This window comes from Panthera onca, unplaced genomic scaffold, assembly GCF_046562875.1.
Source record: "Panthera onca isolate mPanOnc1 unplaced genomic scaffold, mPanOnc1 haplotype 2 h2.h2tg000196l_path, whole genome shotgun sequence".
In the NCBI taxonomy this organism is placed as follows: domain Eukaryota; kingdom Metazoa; phylum Chordata; class Mammalia; order Carnivora; family Felidae; genus Panthera; species Panthera onca.
Window position 1 is genome coordinate 140,001 of NW_027675836.1, and position 22,500 is coordinate 162,500.

Here is a 22,500-nt window from a genome sequence, read left to right on the forward strand (position 1 = left end):
ATGGCACGCCGGGGACAGAGGACCCCGAGGCTCGGCGCTCGAGGTCGACCAGCACGCCGGGAGCCGGGGACGCTGGGATCTACGGATCTGAGACCCGAGGTCGACCGGCACACCGCGGACCGGCGACCCGGCGACTCGGGGCTCGAGATCGACCGGCACGCCGGGACCGGGACACGATCACCTGAGCCCCGAGTCCCGACCCCTTAGCCCCGGGGCCGACCGGCACACCGGCGACCCGAACCCCGGTTGCCTGAGTGCCCGGGACTCGAGGAGACCCGAGTTCTACCAGCACGGCCAAGCCCCATGACCTGGGGATCCGTTGAGCTGGTCCCCGAGGTTGACCAGCACGCCGGGCTTCGCCGCGGCCGTCTACCCCAAAGTTTAGGAAACCAGTGGGATCGCTAGCGACTCTGGGCCCGGTGAGGTCGTCCACCCGAGTCCCCGGGTTCGATGACGAGCGTTGACCCGCTGCCCCCCCCCCCCCCCCCCCCCCCCCCCGGTGCGACCGCCCTGGCCCACGCCTGTCCTTTCTTCCCGTGATTTGTTGTTTTTTTTTTTTTTTTTTTCCTCCCACCTCCACTCCTGTCGCCGCTTCCCCTGATCGGATCGGCCCCGCCTTCGTTTGCATTACTATCCTTGACACCCGTTTCTTTCGTTGTAGCACTGGTGGGGGCTGCGTGACGGCGAGACGACGACCATCCACAAACGGTGTCTGGTGGCAGGAAGGAGGGTCTCGGTTAGGCGTCCATTCGATCCACAAAGCCCTCTTGGTGCGCCCTCCGTTCCATGTCCCCCTCCCCCCACCCCAGCCGGGAAACGCTACTGACCCAGGTGGCTGGGGACGAGGCTGTGCGCCGGCGAGGCAGGTGCTGCGTCCCGGCCGCTCTGCTGCGATCCGCCCGTAGTCGTCACACACGGACTCCCTCACTCCACCACCGTGGTGCCCGGACGCCCCCTGCCTGTTGGTCGCTTTTATACTACCCAAAGAGGTCGACGGGGTGGGCGGTGGGGCTTGAGGAAGCTGTCTGGGAGTACATGGATGGAAATAGGAACAGTTGTAGTTAGAAGGAATGGGAAGGGGTGGGGTGTGTGCGCGGGGGCGGGGGCGGGGGGGGGGGTGGGTGTGAGGGTGGGTGTCTTCACGCGCGCACGGGAGGGGCGGAGGGGCAGAGAATAGGATCTCAAGGTCATTTTGGAAATACCAACCTGTGTTATTCTCCAAGCACCTTCAACAGAAGTATTTGGTGTAAAAGACGACCACAGAGGGACAACTCAAAACACCACCCCTGCGGCTCAGGGGCCCCCAGACAGACAGGGAGGGTCAGGACCGGTAGGACAGCAGAAGTGCTCCCCCACCCCGACTTAGATTTGAGGCTCTGCCAGACTCAGGCGGTGCTAGTCGCCCACTCTCTTGCCGTCGAGAAGGAATTCCTGTTCTCCTGTGGGGTCATGTAGTTCGGGGAACTTCCCAAGCCGCTCAGCTCACAAGAACACCTACGCCCAGTGTCATGGACTCCCTCCCTCACACTCGCCATCCCCCTCTGAAGCCCAGAAGGGAAAGAAAAAGAAAACATCGACTGCCTGCCTGCCCGCCCGCCCGCATTTACTATTCTAGGTGTTTCCTCACCTATTAACACTGGAAACACAACTCGCATGCCAAAATTCCCATCCTTGTAAAAGCGAACAGTTCAGGGGCACCTGGGTGCCTCACTCGGTAAGGTGTCCCAGTCTCGCCTCAGGTCATGATCTCGGGGTTCTTGAATTTCAGCCCCCACATCTGGCTCTGTGCTGACACCTTGGAGCCTGCCTGGTGATCCATTCTCTCCCTCCCTACCCCCTCTCTCTCCCACTCACTCAACTGGAATGAATGCATACGTAATAAGTAAACAAATGTATAGGTGTGTGTACACTTCAGCGGGCTATCTTAGGCTACTACTCACAAAGCTATGGGACCATCACTGTTCATTCCAAACTATTTCCATCACCTCAAAGAGAAAGAAACCCCACGCCCCCCTCTTCCTCACCCCCCCCCCAAGTACCTTAGACACTGACTCTTGGTAGCCCTGCAATGTTGCCAAACATTGGTGCTCCCCAACCTCCCCCCCTCCCCCCCCCCCCCCCCCGTCAAAGAACTCCCCTAATTCAGGCACTTCCGGGTTGTTCCAACACCTGGAACGGGGGGGGGGGGGGGGGGGGAGGAGGGGAGACTGGTGTGTTGGGAGAGTGCGGGGGGGGGGGGGGGGCGGCACGGGACACAGAAGCACTCTGCCCCCCCCCCTTCCCTTTGCCTCTCTTCCATCTGGGGTTTCCTGAGGTGTATCCTTTGACGCCATCACTCATCTATGAGAAATGAGAAAAAGAGGACCGAACGTGGCTAGATCGTTTTCGATAGCCCGATACGCATACCCACACGCACGCCGAAAGAAACGAAAATTACAATCCGCTGGAAGGTCAAACAACGGCAGAGTGGTGCAATGAATGACGCTACACTCACACGATACAAGAGAATGCAGCTGTTACAGATTATGTTGGCAGAGAGGTTTTGGTAGCACGGGAATCCGCTTGTGGTGTTCCGATACTTCATGACAAGCGGTGGGAAACCTTCTACGTAGGGTGAGCTCTCTTGTATCCGAAGACACCAAATCATCATTTCAAAGGCTACGGGTGGTGAAATCGCTCTGGCTTGCAACTTCTTACCCCCTATGTTGTTCTCCATGATTGCATTTCAGCTTCCTCCCTTATCCGAGCCAACGACCCTGCCTGGTTTTTATGTATGTATTTCTGTTTTTAAAGAGATAAGTACGACATTGGATCCTAAACGGAGGCAGAGCTTTGGCTACTGGTCTCAGAAACGATGATTGTCTTTATTTGTATGGATCCGCCTAACTTTTGCCTCTCACGCCTTTCCTCTCGCTGCAGAACATCTTAAGATGAAGGGAGCCCGCTCAGGTGGGACCGCCGCTTGTGGAAAAAGTCATCGGGGCAAAATAGTGAAAGCAGCGTCGATAAAGAATAGGTTGCGGGTTAGACACATATTCCCGTTTGATCCCCACCCCCCATCGATCAATCACTTACTCCCCTTTGATACCATGTTTTGTTTATTCCTGTATTTGTGGATGGGTTTTCAAAGATTTTACTGTAAGCGCGCGCTACACCCAGCGTGGGACTCGAACTCGCAACCCACGAGATACAGTGGCACGATCCACCACCTGAGCCCACCAGGTACCCTGATGCCACGTTTTCTTTCTTTGCCTCCCTGCCGGCCTGCCTCTCTGCCTGCCTCCCGGCCGGCCTGCCTGCCTGCCTGCCTGCCTCCCTCCCTCCCTGCCGGCCTGCCTGCCTGCCTGCCTGCCTGCCTCCCTCCCTCCCTCCCTCCCTCCCTCCCTCCCTCCCTGCCTCCCTCCCGGCCGGCCTGCCTCCCTCCCGGCCGGCCTGCCTCCCTCCCGGCCTGCCTGCCTGCCTGCCTGCCTCCCTCCCTCCCTGCCGGCCTGCCTGCCTGCCTGCCTGCCTGCCTGCCTGCCTGCCTCCCTCCCTCCCTCCCTGCCTCCCGGCCGGCCTGCCTCCCTCCCGGCCGGCCTGCCTCCCTCCCGGCCGGCCTGCCTCCCTCCCGGCCTGCCTGCCTGCCTGCCTGCCTCCCTCCCTCCCTGCCGGCCTGCCTGCCTGCCTCCCTGCCTGCCTGCCTGCCTGCCTGCCTGCCTCCCTCCCTCCCTCCCTCCCTCCCTCCCTGCCTCCGGCCTGCCTGCCTCCCTCCCGGCCGGCCGGTCTGCCTGCCTCCCGGCCTGCCTCCCTCCCGGCCTGCCTGCCTGCCTCTCTGCCTGCCTCCCGGCTTGCCTGCCTCCCTCCCGGCCGGCCTGCCTCCCTGCCGGCCGGCCTGCCTCCCTCCCTCTCTGCCGGCCTGCCTGCCTCCCTCCCTGCCGGCCTGCCTCCCTCCCTCTCTGCCGGCCTGCCTGCCTGCCTCCCTGCCGGCCGCCCTGCCTGCCTGCCTCCCTGCCGGCCGCCCTGTCTGCCTGCCTCCCTGCCTCCTTGCCGGCCTGCCTGCCTCCCTGCCTCCTTGCCTGCCTGCCTCCCTCCCTCCCTGCCTGCCTGCCTGCCTGCCTGCCTGCCGGCCTCCCTCCCTGCTTGCCGGCCTGCCTGCCGGCCTGCCTGCCTGCCAGCCTGCCTCCCTCCCTGCTTGCCGGCCTGCCTGCCTGCCGGCCTGCCTGCCTGCCTGCCGGCCTGCCTCCCTCCCTCCCTCCCTCCCTCCCTCCCTGCCTGCCTGCCTGCCTGCCGGCCTCCCTCCCTGCTTGCCGGCCTCCCTGCCGGCCTGCCTGCCTGCCGGCCTGCCTCCCTCCCTGCTTGCCGGCCTGCCTGCCTGCCTGCCTGCCTGCCTGCCGGCCTGCCTGCCTGCCTGCCTGCCTGCCTGCCGGCCTGCCTCCCTCCCTCCCTCCCTCCCTGCCTGCCTGCCTGCCTGCCTGCCTGCCTGCCTGCCTGCCGGCCTCCCTCCCTGCCTGCCGGCCTGCCTCCCTCCCTGCTTGCCGGCCCGCCGGCCGGCCGGCCTGCCTGCCTGCCTGCCTGCCAGTCTGCTTGCCTCCCTGTCTCCCTGCCGTCCTGCCTCACCTCCCTCCCTGCCTCTACGTCCAACTGAAACATGAAGTCTGTGAGGTGGGAGCTGTAGCCATCCGGTTCTTCCTATATCCTGATCACAGACCATAGAACGATCTTTGCCATAGATTCGTGTTTTCAATAAATCATCTGTTCGATGGCTATCGATAAAGGAAATTGTCAACTTTTAACGGCTGTGGACCCTGCTCCTGGGCTCCCAGGGAAGCTAGGCTTTAACATTTACCAAGCTCCAAATGACCCTGCCAAACCCCAAAGCGTGTGCTCTGTTTCTGTCCTGAGCACACGTTGCATGTCCGCTTCATTTAAATAAACAACAACAACAACAACAAAAATGGATCAAAGGGGTGACTTGGCTGGCTGGCTCGCTCAGCTAGGTCAGGGGAGCGGGTGACTCTTCATTGCCAGGCTGTGAGTTTGGGCCTTATGTTGGGTGAGAAGAGGACATAAAAACAAAACCAATCCATCAGTCAGTCAGTCAGTCAGTCAGTTGAGAATTAAAAAGGAGCCTTCCAAACATACAGATGAGAAAATGGAAGAAAACCTCCCTGGATCCCCAAAGATTAAAGTCATACAGCTTTGCACATACTGAAAACAGAAAGTAAACCCTGTAAAAATTTTCTGCCGTGTCTTTCGTCATTATACCTCGTAACAACAACAACAACAACGACAACAACTCCTCCTTCTCCTCCTCCTCCTCTTCCTCCTTCATCCATTCTATTTAAGAATTCCCAACACTGACAACTCTTATAAAGACCATCCAAGCACGGGACACAGAACTGCATTAGACCACATTCTTATGGCTACCTGGCAGACATTAGAACTTCCGGCCTTCGTGGTGACACCCCGAGCTCACTGGTGAGCTCTGCTTCCGAGTATTCCCGTGAAGCACACCACAAGCTCAGTCCGTGTTCACGGGACCACACTTAACAGATCGGGAACAGAACAGAACACACACCATACGGTGTTCACAGCAGCTGACGGAAGGGCAGGGGAAATACAAGTACCTCACACATCCAACTAACGGGGTTCTCTGAGAACAAAACTCTCTTTACGTCTTCCAACGTCTTCCAACGGGTGTGGATGTCCTTTGGATGCAGAAAACATTCGCATGTCATTTGCTATCGTTGCTCTCGGCACGCTCTTGCACCGAGCTCAAGGGACTGAGAGATGCATCTCACCAGGTTAAAAAAATCTATCCATCGTGTGCCACCGCCACGGAGTCTCTGCACGCACTCTCTCCTTTTCTCACTCACACTAGCCTTTCGTACTTCGGCACCACTGTCGGTCGAACACGAGGATCAGAAAACACAAGGTTTCAGAACTTCTAACAGCCTTCTGGTTACATAGCACACCCTTGCATTCATAGCATTGATACGACTCCGCGAAATAAAGAGTAGCGGATACAAACGGGACACCCACCGTCAAAGTCACAGCCTGTATGGTGTGAAGACGAATTCAAGAGTGAGAAAGCACGTAGACGGAAATATTCCTTCCTATGGCAGAATATTTACAGCACTGCTTTCAATGAAGTGCTTCTCCCGTAAACATTTGAAATGAGATGAACGGCACAGATTCAATGAAGGCTTCATACTGTACTTGTGCATAGGAAGGGAGACAAGTGTCACAAACTAAAAACGAAAGCAAAAAGACCAAACACTGTGACACCATGATCTCCAAAAAGGAGGTTTTCCCGGGGGTGGGGAAATAATGTGGTGGGGTTCCAATTAAAACAAGGAAAAAAGAATGTACTTCTAATGAATGGTTTCCATAGTGAACACGCACAAAGAATTCACTTGACGAGTCCAGGGATACAATATTACAGGAGAAATCCTTTGATGTCCATTGTAGCCTGTGTGTGTGTGTGTGTGTGTGTGTGTGTGTGTGTGTGTGAGAGAGAGAGAGAGAGAGAGAGAGAGAACGAGAGAGAGAGAGAGAGAGAGAGAGAGAACGAGAACCAATCAGGCAAACAGCAGTTTGCTTTCAAACACCTGATATTTCAACACTTCATGTAACAAAACTTCTAAAATTCATTTAGCTTTGCCTCTCTTTCTAAAGAAAAATGTCAAAAATAGTGGTGAATATACCCCACGCTGAACGTACTGATTCTGAAAACTCTCAGTATGGATGGGTTTTATAATACACTTAACCATGGGTGGGGTGCATGGGTGGCTTCGTCAGTTAAGTGTGTGACTGCGGCTCAGGTCATGATCTTACGGTTTGTGGGTTCGAGCCCTGCACCGGGCTCTGTGCGGACAGCCTGGAGCCTGCTTCGGATTCTGTCTCCCTCTCTCTCTGCTCCTTCCCCTTCCCGCTCTGTCTCTCTCGGTATCTCAAAAATAAATAAATGTTTAAAAAAAAAAAAGAAAGAAAGAAAGAAAATGAAAGAGAGAGAGAGAGAGAGAGAGAGAGAAGAGAAGAGAAGAAAAAAAGAAATACACTTACCATGTGTTTAGAAAAATTTGAATTCCTACCAGTCTATACCTACCCCGCTGTATAAATTCCCCAGCTGGAAGATTTAGAATCCGTGCTTGAGCCAAAGCCTGCAGGAAAACCGCTGCCTGACTCTGCATTTGATGGGGGTCCCCAACCGATGGCCGCACCTGATTTAGAACCACTATCGGAGTTCTTTCCAGAACCAGGGACCTGAGGAGGTTCCTCAACACATGACACATAGAAGTACCCTACGACCCAGCACTTTCACGACTAGGTACTTAGCCAAAGGATACAGGTCTGCTGTTTCCAAGGGGCACACGCACCCCAGTGTGCATAGCAGCACTATCGGCGGTAGGCAAAGTATGGAAAGGGGCCAAATGTCCATCGATGGATGAATGGATACAGAAGAGGTGGTATCCATCTACAACGGAGCAGTGCTCGGCCACCAGAGGGAATGAAGTCTTGCCATTTGCAAGTACCTGGATGGAACTGGAGGGTGTCATGCAAAGTGACATTCGTCCCTCAGAGAAACACATGTATCACAGGACCTCACCCGTGTGAGGACCTTCACTTCCCAAACAGAGGAACTCTGGGAAGGGAACCCGGGAAGGGAAGGGAAGAAGGGAAGAAGGGAAGGGAAGGAAAAATAACATACAAACAGGGAGGGGGACAAAAACGTAAGAGGCTCTTCCCTAAGGGGAACAAACAGAGGGCTCCTGGAGGGGGTTGTGCCAGGGCGGGGGCTGAAAGGGCGAGGGGTATGAAGGACTCTCCTCCTCAAACCACTGTTGCCCTATAGGCTAAGTACCTTGGGGGTACATTGAGAAAAATAAATTCAATAATAATATCAGAGAGGGCGAGGGTGAGGGCGAGGGCTACCTGATCATCTGCAAATGTAACAAAGGGAAAGTCCGGGAACCGTTTGGGAATGAAGCTGTCTACCGCTTCTCAGTCCTGGCAAAAGAACTGCTGCAGCTTATAGGCAGTCACGTCCCTCTGTAAGGCACCCGACAAACGCCTTCCTGCTTCTCAAAAGCTCATCTGGGCTTGGATGAGATTCAGGAAGTTTGCAGTCACACCATCGTTCCTTGATCGCATGACTTTCACCTGGGTTTCCTATTACGTAAAAGGAACACAGCCAAAACCCTTTGAAGGACTAGTGTGAATATCTTTCCTGTCCTGAACCAGAAGAACCTCTCCAAAGCTCCCAAAATACTCTTTCAGATCCTGTTCGGTTGTTTTCCACGGGAGACCCAACACTCTTAAATCTGACGTACCCTGGATGGCTCTCTTCACTTTCACTGCTGAAGAAGCAGGCACCTGTCTCGTCCCTTTTTCTGTGGCTATCTTTGGGATAAGTTGACGACTATCCGCTACCGGATTTCCCCAGCCAGCATCAGGGATGTGCAGAATGTCTTTGACCAGCCGGACACCTCTCATACGCTGAGACGCTGGATTCCGGTAGTGCAGTCCACGTGCTGCCGACAAACTGGGCTGTCACTGTGGACAGCAGCACTGTCCCGTCGTCTTCCGATGGCATTTCGATGGGCTCGTCATTCTCATCTTTGGTCACCCGAGTACATTCAGACACCTGCTCTTATTTCTCCGCTAGGCCGCTGCTAGGAAGCCTGACAGGGAACCCGAAGCGGCGAGGGATCCAGGAGCAGCCCAGCTACCGCTTCGCTCCCACGAAATGGCCGCCTTGTAACTCTTTACGGAAGAGGAAAAAACACCACCGTGACCGCCACCATTTAATAACCTTGCTCTAAGTGTGGAGAAAGCAACCACCCATCCCCAAAAGGAAACTTCGGCAGGCTACACGTATAGGACATATGGAGCCTATACTTGCAAGTGCTTACTTACATGGGAACATGGAAAGGTCACCTGAGTCCCTGATGGCCCAGATGGGGTTCTTTGGAGGTGTCTGAATGAGTTTTCTTGTGTGCTCCCTTAGAGAAAGCTGGCCGTGAGACGATGCAGCCAGAAACTAGGAAGCCCTTTGGTTCCATCAGCGAAGCCCCGGCTTTTGGGGAGGAAGGGACGCTCACGGAGATATCCCGGGCCACATTTGGTTTGTGGGTTGCCGCAGCTTTTGGCTTCTTTGCACCAAATTGGCTGTGTTCTCATTGGAAATGGAAAACACCTGCACGATGGGATCCATCCACGGTAATGCTCTCGTGCGATTGGATTTGTTTTTATAAAAGGGGGAGATTTGACCATTGGGTCTTTCGCGTCCTCTCCACAAATAGGAGTGAAACAGAGGCTGATGTTGGTTTGCATCTTGTTTGTGGATCTATGGCCACATAGATGTTATCCATGTGAGATGTTTTCTCTACCTCTGGATGCTATTGCTCACACCAATTTGTAACCGAGCTCCGTTACTGTGTTTCAAGGCAAGCTCTTGTGAACATTGGGCATTCTAACACTCAGGAGGATCAGAACAAACCCAAATGTGTTTCACATTCACGTGAACGGGGCATGGGTGTGGGGTGTGTGTGTGTGAAATTCTCTACATTCAGAGTTTGATGTTACTCCATAAGAAAGTTGCCTCACGGGAAGGGACACAATTGATGGCCCAGAGAGAGGAGAGAGAAAAATTGAACACACCTGCCCTCCCCGCTACACCCACACCCACACACCCTTTCCCAATAGTCAGAAGAATGAGGAAGAGGAGGAAGGCAGACAGATGCCAGTGATCCTAAACCCGCCCCTCCTCCTCCCCGAGCACAAGCGCCAAGATGGGTGCCCACCCCACGGCCTGCTCCTCCTTCACCTCTTCCACAGGGGGCTGAAAAGCAACCAGAGACAAAGCCACTTTTGCAGGAGGCAAAGACAGGAGACAGAGATGGAAGAAGAAGTAGGAGGTGGACGCGGACGCGGAGTTGGAGGCGCAAAAGAAAAAGATGAAAGAAACACAAAAAGGTGAGTCCAAAACTTTAAATCTGCCTGGGGCCTGGCCGGCGGCTCCCTGGCCGCCTCCCCCTCCCCCTGTTTCTGCATCAGTTGGTGTGGCTCCAGTGATCTCCTAGGCCATCCCCGGTGGTGGGGCCTCCCGTGTGAGCCTGATGGTGGGGAAACAGATCGTTTGACTTTTTAGTGGACACGGGTGTGACGTCTTGGGTACTAAGGGCCATGGAAGGGTGATTGCTTACTTAAAATGGACATATTTTCGGAGCCGTCGATATCAAATACAATGCAGATAGTTAGGTTTTATTCTTTGTGGTGGTGGTTGTAAAATGGCTTGAATTTGGTGCTCTCTGCATGACAAGCCTTTGGGGTGGGCAGCTCCGGTCATGGCCTTGCTTCCGTCCCAATACTGACCCTGTAATTGTGGTCCTCAAAATATACATCTCTGTGACCTTTACAAACAACATAACACGTTTTCTCCCTCGTTTTACAACAGGTATCAAAAACAAAATCAAAAAAACTTTACAAACACTTACGCCCTTCCTTGTTCCACTCAGACACGCACTCTAGGGTTCAGGCCCGAGGCAGGGGCCTAATCAGCTTTCATGTGACTTCAGTTTATGACTTCACTGGTACCCGTTGCAGTTTGTCAGCAAAAAGTACTTCAAACGATGGTCGATTTTGTCTCTCGCATACAGTGTTCGTGGGTGAATGTTGACAGGAGATAGGTTAAATACACAAAAATGTTTACTCGTAAACCTTTAAATTTTTTCCTTGTACCATTTATTTTTGAGAGAGAGAGAGAGAGAATGAGAGAATGAGAGAATGAGAGAATGAGAATGAATGTCAGCGAGGGAGGGGCAGAGACAGAGGGAGACACAGAATCCGAAGCAGGCTCCAGGCTCTGAGAGGTCAGCACAGAGCCCCACGCGGAGCTCGAACTCACGGAGCTGTGAGATTGTGACCTGAGCCGAAGTCGGACGCTTAACCGACTGAGCCGCCCAGGAGTCCCTATTTGTAAACTTTTAAAATGGCTTCCCAAATCTTTCGTGACCTGTAACTTCAAAGCTTTGCTAAGTGGTAAATTAGGTTCAGTTCTTCAGACATCTGAGTCTTTTCCACAGAAGATAAAATACTAAATTGTGAATTACTAAACCTACGGCGTTTTCTTTTCTTTGTTTGTTTTTTTGTTTTTTGTTTTGCTGTGTGTGTGTGTGTGTGTGTGTGTGTGTGTGTGTGTGTGTGTGTGTTTGGTCTTTGGCTTTATTCAGAAAAACAGTAAAGATACTTGGGTCTGTTAGTAAACATGTTTCATCGTTTGTTGTTTTTTTTTTTCCTTGAAGATTTGTTTTCCAGCCTATTTCTTTATTTTTAGGAGAGAGAGAGAAAGAGAGAGAGAGAGAGAGAGAGAGAGAGAGAGAGAAAGACACACACACACACACACACACACAGAAGGAGTCGGTGGGAGGGGCAGAGGATCCGAAGCGGGCTCTGTGCTGACAGCACAGACAGCCCAATGCATGGCTCAAACTCACGAACCGAACCGTGGGATCATGACCTGAGCCGAAGTTGGATGCTTAACTGACAAAGCCACCCAGGCGCCCGTTTCATGACTTGCTAAAAATTGTACAGTAAAAGAAAAAAGAAACAAAACCAAACACCACAACGTGTTTCTGAAAATGATGAGATACATTCGTACATTTGACAGTGTAAAGAATTCTGGTGTGTGGGGGGCCTGGGTGGCTCAGTCGGTTAAGCGTCTGATTTCACTTACGGTCATGGTTCATGGATTTGAGCCCTGAGCTGGGTTCTGCACTGACAGTGCAGAGCTCCCCCTCTCCCCCTCTCCCCCTCTCCCCCTCTCCCCCTCTCCCCCTCTCCCCCTCTCCCCCTCTCCCCCTCTCCCCCTCTCCCTTTCCTCCCAGCTCTCAAAATAAAGGAATTAACTTAAGAGGAAAAAAAGAACTCCATAAAAAAAAAAATAAATAAAAAGAAGGCAGGCAGGCGGAAAAGAAGAGAGAAAATACACAAAATACTATATGGTCAATCGCTATTCTTGCTGTGCTTATGTCAATACTGAAGCCATGTCTGTTAACACTGGACTTATTTTACAAACAAATTAGTTTTCATTGGGCTATCTTTGACAGGAATGGAGGGGTCTCGATAGAAAAAGATTGTATTTCAATAGCTCTTTTGTGGATGTTAACTTCTAGTTCTGGTTAATTAATTTTCTTTGACTGTTTGTTGTTTGCCTTTAAAACTGGGCTGGATCCTGAATCCTGGTTTCCTCGAATATCTGACTATGACTCTTCAAACTCAGGCTTCCAATCCTCTCCCATCCTCTTATCTTACCATCCTGAAGAACTCAAATGGCCCTTTTCCCTGAAGCCCTGCAAAGGAAAGCTGGACAACTGGAGATAAACTTCAGAGAAATTGCCACAGTTGTAGACAATCTGTGTGCCTGTTGCTCTATGGGCCATTCAGAACGAGACATTTGCTGCTGTTGTGTTTTTGTTGTTTTTAAAGTAGGCTTCACCACGCCCAGTGTGGAGCCCAACTGGGGCCTTGAGCTCACGACCCTGGGATTGAGACCTGAGTGGAGATCCAGACTTGAATACTGAACCTGAACCCACTGAGCCACTCAGAATCCCCCAAAATGAGACATTTGAACTACATGCCAGAAAAATCGGTCAGATTGCCCCCTGCCTGCTCCCACTCCAGCTGAGGATGCTTCGAGCCTGGCATCTAGACACCTTCTCACTGACCGCACTTGGGACTTAGACACTGGGTTTATAAGTTGTTCTACCCATTAACCCGTGGTGTTCTTTTCTTTCTGTAGAAGTACCTCTTATTAGTTACCTGATTGCTTGCTGAACGAGGAGGCAGAGTCAAAGCTAGTTCACAAACACTTGCTGCAACTGTATCAGCTCCTCTTTAGAAATAAGAACCCATATTTTATTTGTATTTTTATAAGTTTCTTAATATTTATTTTTGAGAGGGGGTGGGGGGGAGGGAGACCCATAATCTGTAGCTGGCTCCAGGCTCTGAGCTGTCTGCACAGAGTCGGATGCGGGGCTCGAAATCACGAACGGCGAGATCCTGACCGGAGCCAGAGTCCAATGCTTAACCCACGGAGCCACCCAGGTGCCCCAGCAACAAAAGCCCACATAAACAGGGGCACCTGGATGGCTCAGTCGGTAGAGCGTGTAGCTCTCGATCTTGGGGTTGTAAGTTCGAGCCCAACGTTGGGTGTAAAGGTTACCTAATAAGATTTAAAAAAAAAAACATAAAAATAAAATCAGACAGCAATTCACTTGGGTACAGTAAGAGGCCCTTGACCACCACAACCTTCCCCCCCGCGCCCTCCCCCCACAAGGTGGTTATAACATTGGGTTTGACTATACTGTTACTATTCCTTAGAATACACTTGGGGAGAAATCTCAGGATATGATGCAGTACCAAACTATGCAGAAAAATACCCAAGATCTCAGATAGGAACTATCTCTGATTCCCCCCACCCCCCCCCCCACCCCCAATTAGCACAAGGGAGCAAAAGTTGTGACCTGCACCCTGTCAAATCCTTCCCTTCCAAAGCCCCTGCCACACCCTAATTCGGCTTGAAATAGTTTCAGAAGGTGGACCTCCATCCCTGTTCCATAGAAGTGGAATGAGGGATCGACAATGGAAACTTATAAAGGGGAAGAAAACTTAACACCTCTGACTCCATGTTCCTTCGATTCCCTTCACAACTTCTGTGTAGCCCTGCACCTAGGCCTGTGACAGGTGAGATTTACAGAAACTGTTCTCACCGGGGGAGATAAACGGATAGCCCTAGCCCGAGCCATCACCCATCATCGTCCCTGTTCCTTACCATTGGGAAATGATCCAAACTCCAGAGGCTGGGGGTGAGTGTGGGGGGCGGGGAGTGGGGAGTGGGCAATTGAAACTGTGCCACGGAGGGTTAAGGAGGCTGACGCTCGCTCTCTCTCGCAGAGAACCTAAATCTTGTTCTTCAGGGAACTATTTGCCCCTAATCAGCTATTGTGTCTTTTCAGGTCCCACAAACAAACTCTAGCTGTCTCTGAAGAAGCCTGGACTCAAGGTCCACCGATATGCTTGCAGCCTATAAGCCAGCACAGCCCTGAGAGAAAGAGCCTAAGTCCCCATCCAGGTTATACCAGCTCTCGGGGCATACCCACAGCCCCTTCTCCGTGTCCTAAGGTAACCTCCTGACATCAGGGACTAAATTTTGCCTCCTTCTCATGTTAAGTCTCCGCCCCTAAGCAAACCTGGGAATATGCATGACAGGTATGTTTCCTCAATGTGGGTGCTCCATCTTTCCTCATCAATAATCACAGATGTGCCTTCCCTTTTATCAACAGGTATGTAAAGGATTCTTGGGATTTCATTCTTTTGTCAATTGAAGTGTATTCCAATGTTGCACTGGCTCCTTCAAATTGTCCTTGTTGAAAGTGTGTTGCTGTCCCTGTCTCTCTGTTAAAAATGCTTTGCCAAATACAAAGGCAGACCATCTGAGCCAAGCACATGAACTATGTCTGCTGGTCAATGGAACTTACAGAGAACATACGTCACTTTTGAGTTTCCCACCATTTATGTTACAATAAGTTCACCCCAACGAGGAACCCTAGGTGGTTCAAAGACATATATGTGTGTTTACAGACACACACACACACACACACACACACACACACACACACTCTCTCTCTCTCTCTCTCTCTCTCTCTCTCTCTCTCTCTCTCTCATACCTAGCAAGGAGGGACACACCCAGGGCAGACAAGACAGTCACCTGGCACTGAGGGACATAAAAACATCAGGTTGATCGTCCGTGATTTCTGAGGAAAGATTATCGATCAAGACGGGGAAATGATAAAGGAAATTCTAAACTTTTTATGTTGGTGCTCTCCCAGGGAAGCTATACATTTAATATTTACCGAGGTCAAAGGGACTCCAGAAAACCTCAAAGCATGAGCTCTTTTTCTGTCCTGAGCACAGATTGTATGTCTGGTTTGTTAAAAAAAAAAAAAAAAATTTTTTTTTCTTAAACGTAACTAACTAAAAAAGGGGGCTTCCAAAGGCGGCTTATAAAGATAAGGGAAACAAAAGAAAACAATACAAAAACCTTCCTGGTCGCCATAAGATTGAAGTCATACAGCCTTGCACATACTAAAAACAGAAGATAAAGTCTGTAACTTTCTGGAATGTGTTCTTTCTCCTCATGATGATTCCTAACATCTGCGGCCAACCCCCCCCCCCCCCCCCGCCCCCGTGCCCTGTTTTTCCTTTTTTTTTTTTTTTTTTGGTAAGCTGTATGTATGCCCAATGTGAGGCCTTCCCCAGATGACTGACTGCTTTGTGAAGATTGCGTATCCCCGTCAGCCCTCCTAACTTGGGCTCCAATGAAACTCTTTTCCTTCCTCTTTAAAATTGTTTTTAAAAAGGCTCGTTCATTTTGCATCGACATAGGGTAAATGCTATAAAAGGTAAGCAAGACATAGTGAGGGGACAAACTGGGAAAGGTGGACAGCGTTTAAAAGATGCTTTTAAATGCTACACTTCTTCCTGCCTTTCCTTCACAGGTAGGAGGACAGCACCTACACCTACTGTCGTTGGCAATGGTCATCGGCCTGGAGAGGAAGAAACCATTCCATAGTTTTCCACACGGCGGATGAGAAGGCCCTCTCGGACCAAATCCAGGAATTCCCTTACTGTGAGCCAAGGACCGGTGTTTTGTCGTTTTCCTTTCAGTTGTGGTTAGAAGTAGACATCACCTACAATTGAGATTTTTCACCATATATAAGCGTAGAGTTCAGTGGTATTAGGTGCAACATTCACATCCTCCTCGTTGCGTTCTCTCTTTCCATTCCATTTGTTGTAGTGTTTTAAGATTTATGTTTTTGATGTTTATTTATTGGTTTATGGGGGAGGTATGGGGGGGTAGGGAGGGAACCCCAAGCAGTCTCTGCACTGTCCGTGTGAGAACCCAATGCAGGGCTTGGTCTCACGAACCCTGAGATATGACATGAGTCAAAATCTAGCAAGCGTGGGATGCTTCACCCACTGAGCCACCCAGGCACCCCACCGATTCCATTTGTTTTAAAGACATAAACGTTGCAAACTTTTTTTTTTTTTTCAACTTTTATTTATTTTTGAGATAGAGAAAGAGCATGAATGGGGGAGGGTCAGAGAGAGGGAGACACAGATTCTGAAGCAGGCTCCAGGCTCTGAGCTGTCAGCACAGAGCTCGACATGGGGCTTGAACTCACGGACCGTGAGATCATGACCTGAGCCCAAGTCGGACACTTATCCGACCGAGCCACCCAGGCGCCCCACAACCTTTTTTTTTTTTTTTAAGTTTGTTCATCCATTCCTTCATTCCTTCATTCATTTTTCACATTCTCTTCACTCGATGTGGGACTTGAAGTCACAACCCTGACAGAGATCAAGAGTCCAAGAGTCGCATGCTCTTCTGAGTGAGCCAGCCAGGAGCCCCTTCCATTCCATGTTTTGAAACAACCCCAGGATCCTGACTCAGACTCCCAATTTGACTGATGAGAGCCCCGCCCACGCCCTCTAGGCCATCTGTGGGGCTGTTTCATGTGTGTCCATCTTTCTTCCTCCTTTTAGTGGCACGTCAAAGGTTGCATGTGAAACAGCCAGTGCCTGTGGAATGAAACTGTACTCAGTTTCCCTTTGGAAGCAGGTGGGAGAGGGAGGAGAGGTCAATGGCTAATCAATAGAGTGTTAGTGTTGCTTTACAGGAGTGTGCCCGCTGGGACCATCGCCCGGGGTCACAATTGTCCCCTGTCAGGCCTCCCCCACCCTCTATCCCTTATTGCCCCATGCCTGTGTTTGGCCTCTGAACCCTAAGACACCACCATCACGTGTTTCATGCCACCCTCTGACTCTGACTCGGCAGGCCACGCCACGCCACACCATGCCGCTCGCTCGCTCGCTCGCTCGCTCGCTCGCCAACTCCCTACCCTTCCACGTACCTGCACCCCCACCCCTGGAAGGCATTATAGTAAGATATCATCCTCCACATCCATGATTCTCAAATGGTTTATTGAGGTTTCCTGGGTTAGGAAAAGGAGGGGACACTCTTTGCTCCAGAGAAGGCAAGTTCTTCAGACATCATCTTCTCCCCTCCCCCCTTTCTCTCCCCCACCCCTTCTTTCTTTCCCTCCCCCCCTTCCCTCCCCCCCCCCCCCTTCCCTCCCTTTCCTCCCTTTCCTCCCTTTCCTCCCTTTCCTCCCTTTCCTCCCAGTAGTTCAGAAACTGCAGCCTAAGGGTTGGGGGAGTTGAAGAAAGCCATTCAATGCAGAGAAGCCCCAGGCTCAGACTTTAACAGAAAGCTTTCTGCATTTGAACGAAGGGGTTGAATGAGGCCCATTGGAATGAATCGCCCTGAACCTCCCTTCCACTGCCACTCCCATCCCCGCCCCCCACCCCTCCCCCACCCTCACCCCCACTCCCACCCCCACGAGTCCTCCAGTGGTTTGGGGAACTGAAGGCTGCGGGTGGGCAGGGGGTGGGGGCGCATGCATCCTAAGCGGCAAAGTAGGCCCCTGGTCCACAGGAAAAATACAAACTCTATGTACCGAAATCTGTTGCGTCTGTATACGCCGATAATGACACCGCAGAAAGACAAATTAGAAAAGAAAAGAAAAAACAAACCCCAAACAACCCAATCCCGCTTACAATTGTACCAAACATGATAATAAAGAACACGAAAAGAAATAAAGGAACAAAGACACATCCGGCCACGAGCGAGCGGGTCTCCCTGTACGTCAGCTACTTTAGAGAGTCCCTCTCCTAGAGGCCCCTTCAGCTCAATAGCGGGCTGCACAGGTGTCCCTGTCTCTAGCCCGATTCATCTTGGTGCGAGCACCCTAAGTGGCCAAGGAGGCCCCCGGTCCACGGGAAAAATCATGCCTGGGTACAGCGGAGTTGTGTATCCCGGGCAAAGCGGTCAAGGGGTTGGCGAGATGTGTGTGGAGGGGAGGAGGTATCTGTTCCGGGGCCGCCCTCCCGGGGCACCGCTCTGGCTAAGAAGAGGGCAGTGGGGCGCGGCCTGGACCCGGACGACAGTTGCTGCCTGCTGCTGGGCTGAGGGCTGAGGGCTGAGGGTAGTGGGGCAATGCCCACGCTGGCTCCTGCGACGCAGTTCGTCCTGGGCACCTTCTGTGGTTTCTGTCGAGGTGCCGGTTGCCGTGATGACCGAGGCTAAACTCCCCTCTCCGCCTGGTTGTTCAGACGCCCGATCCTCCCGTGTTCTCGGTACGTGGACTGACCCGCACCCTCCCATCCCACCAGACCCCTTGTGCCAATATTTCCTGTTTCAGAGTTCTTTCACCTTGTCCGGAAAGTAAACAAACCACACTCACAGATATCGACCCCTCGAAAGAACAAAGAGACGTCCAGGCACGAGCGAGCGGGTCGCCCTGTGCCTCGGTGTACTTTAGAGACTCGGTCTCTTACAGACACCTGAAGCTCAACGATGGGCTGCGGCGTCCCTCCCTCTCTCTGGCCCAGTTCCATCCCGGGACGAGTCCCACGGTCTCTTTGCGCGACGACACCACCGCTCGCTCACGTGAGCCGGAGGCAACGTGCTAATGGACCGGAGGGTGGCACTGTAGATTCAAAGTGACCTACGCACCAAAGCGTCCGTCAACGTGGTGTCCGGAAACCTTGGACGTTGCCGTGCCCTGGATGAAATCGTCGCTCTGGAGACTCGGGCACGTGTCGCCCGTCTTCTCTACGTTCTTCCTACCTTTAGTCTCCCTGTGTGTGTTTGCCCGACATCTTGCCTGATGGTTCACGGAGGAATGAGACACCCATCCGGCAAGAGCTGATGCTCCGCTCACCACGGCACGTGACTGACGGAAAAGAATACGCACGGGCCCGCACTCATCTTACCCTTCGTTCTCCACCGTGTCAGAAAAACATGTGGCCTGCCTTCCTCCTGTCCAAAGCCAAACTGGAAAGGAAGACTTAGATGTAAAGGAAACATTAGAGAAGCTTTCAAAAAGCAGCAGCAAGCAAGCAAGCAAGCAAGCAAAGTAAACCACCCACCCCTACCCTCCTGCCCAGCAGGTGCAAGAAGCATGCACGGAGCACTCTCCTCCTTTTCTCCCTGGAAGTGCCCCCCCCCCCGCCCCCCCCCCCCCCCCCCCCCGTCTTTCCTATGCCACCAGGGGAGTGACATTCTTATCCTCAAGGACAGGGGGAGAAGTGGAGAGAATTCTAGAGGAGAACAGATCTTGGTTGGTTGGTTGGTTTTAAAATCCTCATCATCCTTTAGCCTCCCCACGTAGTTCAGTTAGTCGTCCACCGTCGCTTCTCCTTGTTCAACCCAATATACAAGCGTTTAGGTTTGGCCACTTCTCAGGGTCTTGGTTTCCTCAGGAGGGGCTCTACCTGTCACGTGAAACTTGTAGGAAATCAATTTGTTGGCTCCTTGTACGGTTAACCTGTCTCATGTCAGTGTCACCCTCAGGGTCACCTGCAAACCCTAAGAGGGTGGAGGCATAGGGTGTGTCTCGGTGACACCTTCCTTTTCCCTGCGGGGGCCCACCCCCCCCCTTTGGACTGTAGGGTCCTCTGGGAACCGGGACATTTTTTAGTGAGTGGCTATTAACTCTTTCCGTTCTCCATCCCCCCCCCCCCCCCCCCCCCCCGGCGCTACCGCCGCCCGTAGTGGTGTTTATTGAGGACAGTAATGGTGAAAGCCATATTCTTGTCGCTTGCCACGCGGTGCACTTGCACCCATGTTCCCCGTACCTGTTTGTGGTCTTTGGACTTCGTCGTGGCCCCGTGCGGCGAAGGACTTTGCTTAAGCTTTATCCGTGGTCGTTCGTTTATCCATCACCCTCTTTCTGTCCCCCCCCCCCCCCGCAGCTTGGTTTGTTATGTTTCCGAGAGAGACGCTCCCCCGCTTGACCCAATAGAATAAAAACGGCTCGTCCGTCCGTTGTTGTTCTGGGAGTACTCTCTCGCGTGGTTTCGGTTTTACCGTCCGTCTCTCCCTCCCTCCCTCCCTTCCTGCCCGCCGAAATGTGTCTAAGTCCTCCCGGGAGCGCGGGCGCCGCCTGGGCCGCTCTGGGCCGCCCGTGCCCGGCCCGCCCGGTGTGTGCGGGGAATTTTCCGCGCACGTCCGCCTCGGCCGGCCGGGGAGTCGAGTGGCCGGTCTGCCCCCCCCCCCCTCCCCCGCCTTTTCAGCGGCAGCCGCCCCGATGCATTTTTCGAGTGTCCCTTGGGCTGCCGGGGTCGCGCCGTGCCGGCCGGCCGGGAGCTCCCGAGGCGGACGCCCTCCGCCGGCCTGGGACCGAGAGGCGGCATCCGGAGTGGGCCGGGACGAGATCGGGCGGCCGGGCCGCCGGCTGTGCGCCCTCTCGGCCCCGAGATCGCGAGCTGTCCCCGCTGACGTTTCGGTCGGTTGTCGGGCGCCACCTGGCGGCCGCTTTTATATAGCGTTTCCCCTCCGGAGCGTCGGCGACGTCGGCAAGGGATGCGATTCGGCCGCGGTGCCCGGGGCGGAGTTCCAGAAGGCCGGCGACGTTGGCGTGATCGTCCCGCTGTCGTCGGGACGCCGGCGGCTGGTGCACTTGCCGGAGATTGAACCTCCGGGTATATGGGGGAGTAGCGGCGGCGCTCCCTGGGAGCGAGCCGGGGTGGGGGGCTGCCCGGACGGGTCGACCAGCACCCGCCGGTGCTTTCCTCCCCTCCCACCCCCCCCCCCCCCGACCGCGGGGACCGTCCGGGGCCGCCACCCGGAGACTGTGGCCCCGTGGGTCGCTCGTCGGTCCTTCCCTGCCAGGCGTCTTTTGTCTTCCCTCCCGCTTCGCGGTCGGGCCGGGCTGGGCCGGGCCGGGCCGGGCCGGTGAGGACCGTCCTGAGCCTTGAGGGGAAGCCCGCGGAGGGCGCGATGGGCCCGGGCGTGGGCACGCGTGGTGCTCCCGGTCGTTGGACCCGATTTTCTCCCCAGATTTTCCGAGGCCCGCTGCGGAGTTGGGGACCGGGCCGCGAGGGGAAGCACGTATAGGGCGCCAACGCCGGCGCGCCCGCGATCCCCGTTGAGGTCCGGTCGTCGGGGGCGCCTCCGCGCAATTCAGACCCCCCCCCCAAAACAGTCCCAGCCGGGGGTCGGGGACTGGCATGGGGCCGGTCTTGCGAGGTCCGGGGAGGCTTCCGCAGGCGACAGCGCGGAGTGTTTTATTTTTCTAAGTCCCGACCCGGAGACGACCCGTGGACGGGCGAACGTGTAACGGGGCAGGGCCTACCCGGCCATCCCCCCCCCCCCCCATCCCGCGATTCCCCGGTCGGTCGGTCGGTCGGTCCCGGGGTCGACCAGATGGCCCCCGGGGACTTCCGGGGGGGGGGGTGGGGTTGCTTGGCGGTGATGGGAAGATGCTTGGGGCCCGTGGCCGGGCCAGGGTCCCAGAAGGTCCCAGTGACCTGTGGCTCGGCCCCGCCTGCCAACGCGGTTATTTTTGTCTCCTGAAAGAGGTACTTTTTGCTGCCAGGTAGGTGCTGACACGTTCTGGTGTGGCGGTTGTCATCCTGTAAGAGAGACTTGGGCCTCGTCGCCGCTGGCTGGCGTGGCTCCGGGCTTGGCGGTGACGCCGAGCCGAGCCCGACTCCGCCCTTTGCCCGCCTGCTTGCTCGAGCCGTCTGCCTGGGCCTGCGCGCCGGCTCTCGTGCATCCAGGTGTGGTTCAGGCTGTGGCGCCACCTCCGGTCTCTGGCACCCGAGGGCGGCGTGGGGAGGCGGCGTGGGTCTTCTACCCCGTGCGCTCCCCGCTGCGGGCACCCGGCCGTGGCCGTGACAAACCCACCCTCGCAAGGCTCCGTGCCGCGTGTCAGGCGTTCCCTTTTCCCCTTGTGGGTTGTCCGGCTGCCTGTTCCCTGGGAGAGGTGGGGGAGGGGTGCTGGCGAGGCTGAAGCAGGTCCTCCTCTGGTCGCTGTCCTCGCCGGGCGTTTCCCCAGCCCCCTCCTCACCCCAGGACTGCCTCGTGTGGCGGTAACCGATCGATGTGGTGATGTCGCGTTCTCCCGGGCCGGGCCTAAGCCGTGTCAGACGAGGGACGGACACTCCCGGTGAGTGGGACCGCTCTTCTCGTTCTGCCTGCGGGCCCCATGCTCCTCCTTCCCGCCTGTGGGCGGCGCGGGGGGTTGCAGAGGGGTGCGGACTCCGGCCCGATCCCGGCCTCCCGTCGCTGCGGGGCCGGGGTCGGCTGACGCAGCGGACACTCTCGCTGGCCTCTCGGCTGTGTTGTGGTGGGCGGCCTCCCTGTGGTGGGGGGGCTGCACCCGACGCCACGCTGCTCGCCGCCTGGGCGTGCTGAGCGCGTGGCGCCTGGCCCTCCGTGGTGCCCCTGGAGCGCTCCAGGTCGTCTCAGGTGCCTGAAGCCGAGTGGTGGCGCCGTTCCCTGTTCCCAGCGGACCCCCCTTTGGGTCGCCGCCGTTGGCGGAGTTGCCCGAGGTGGGCGGGTGGCAGAATCGGTGAAGGGAGGCACACCCGTTCCCCCCGCTGCGGGGA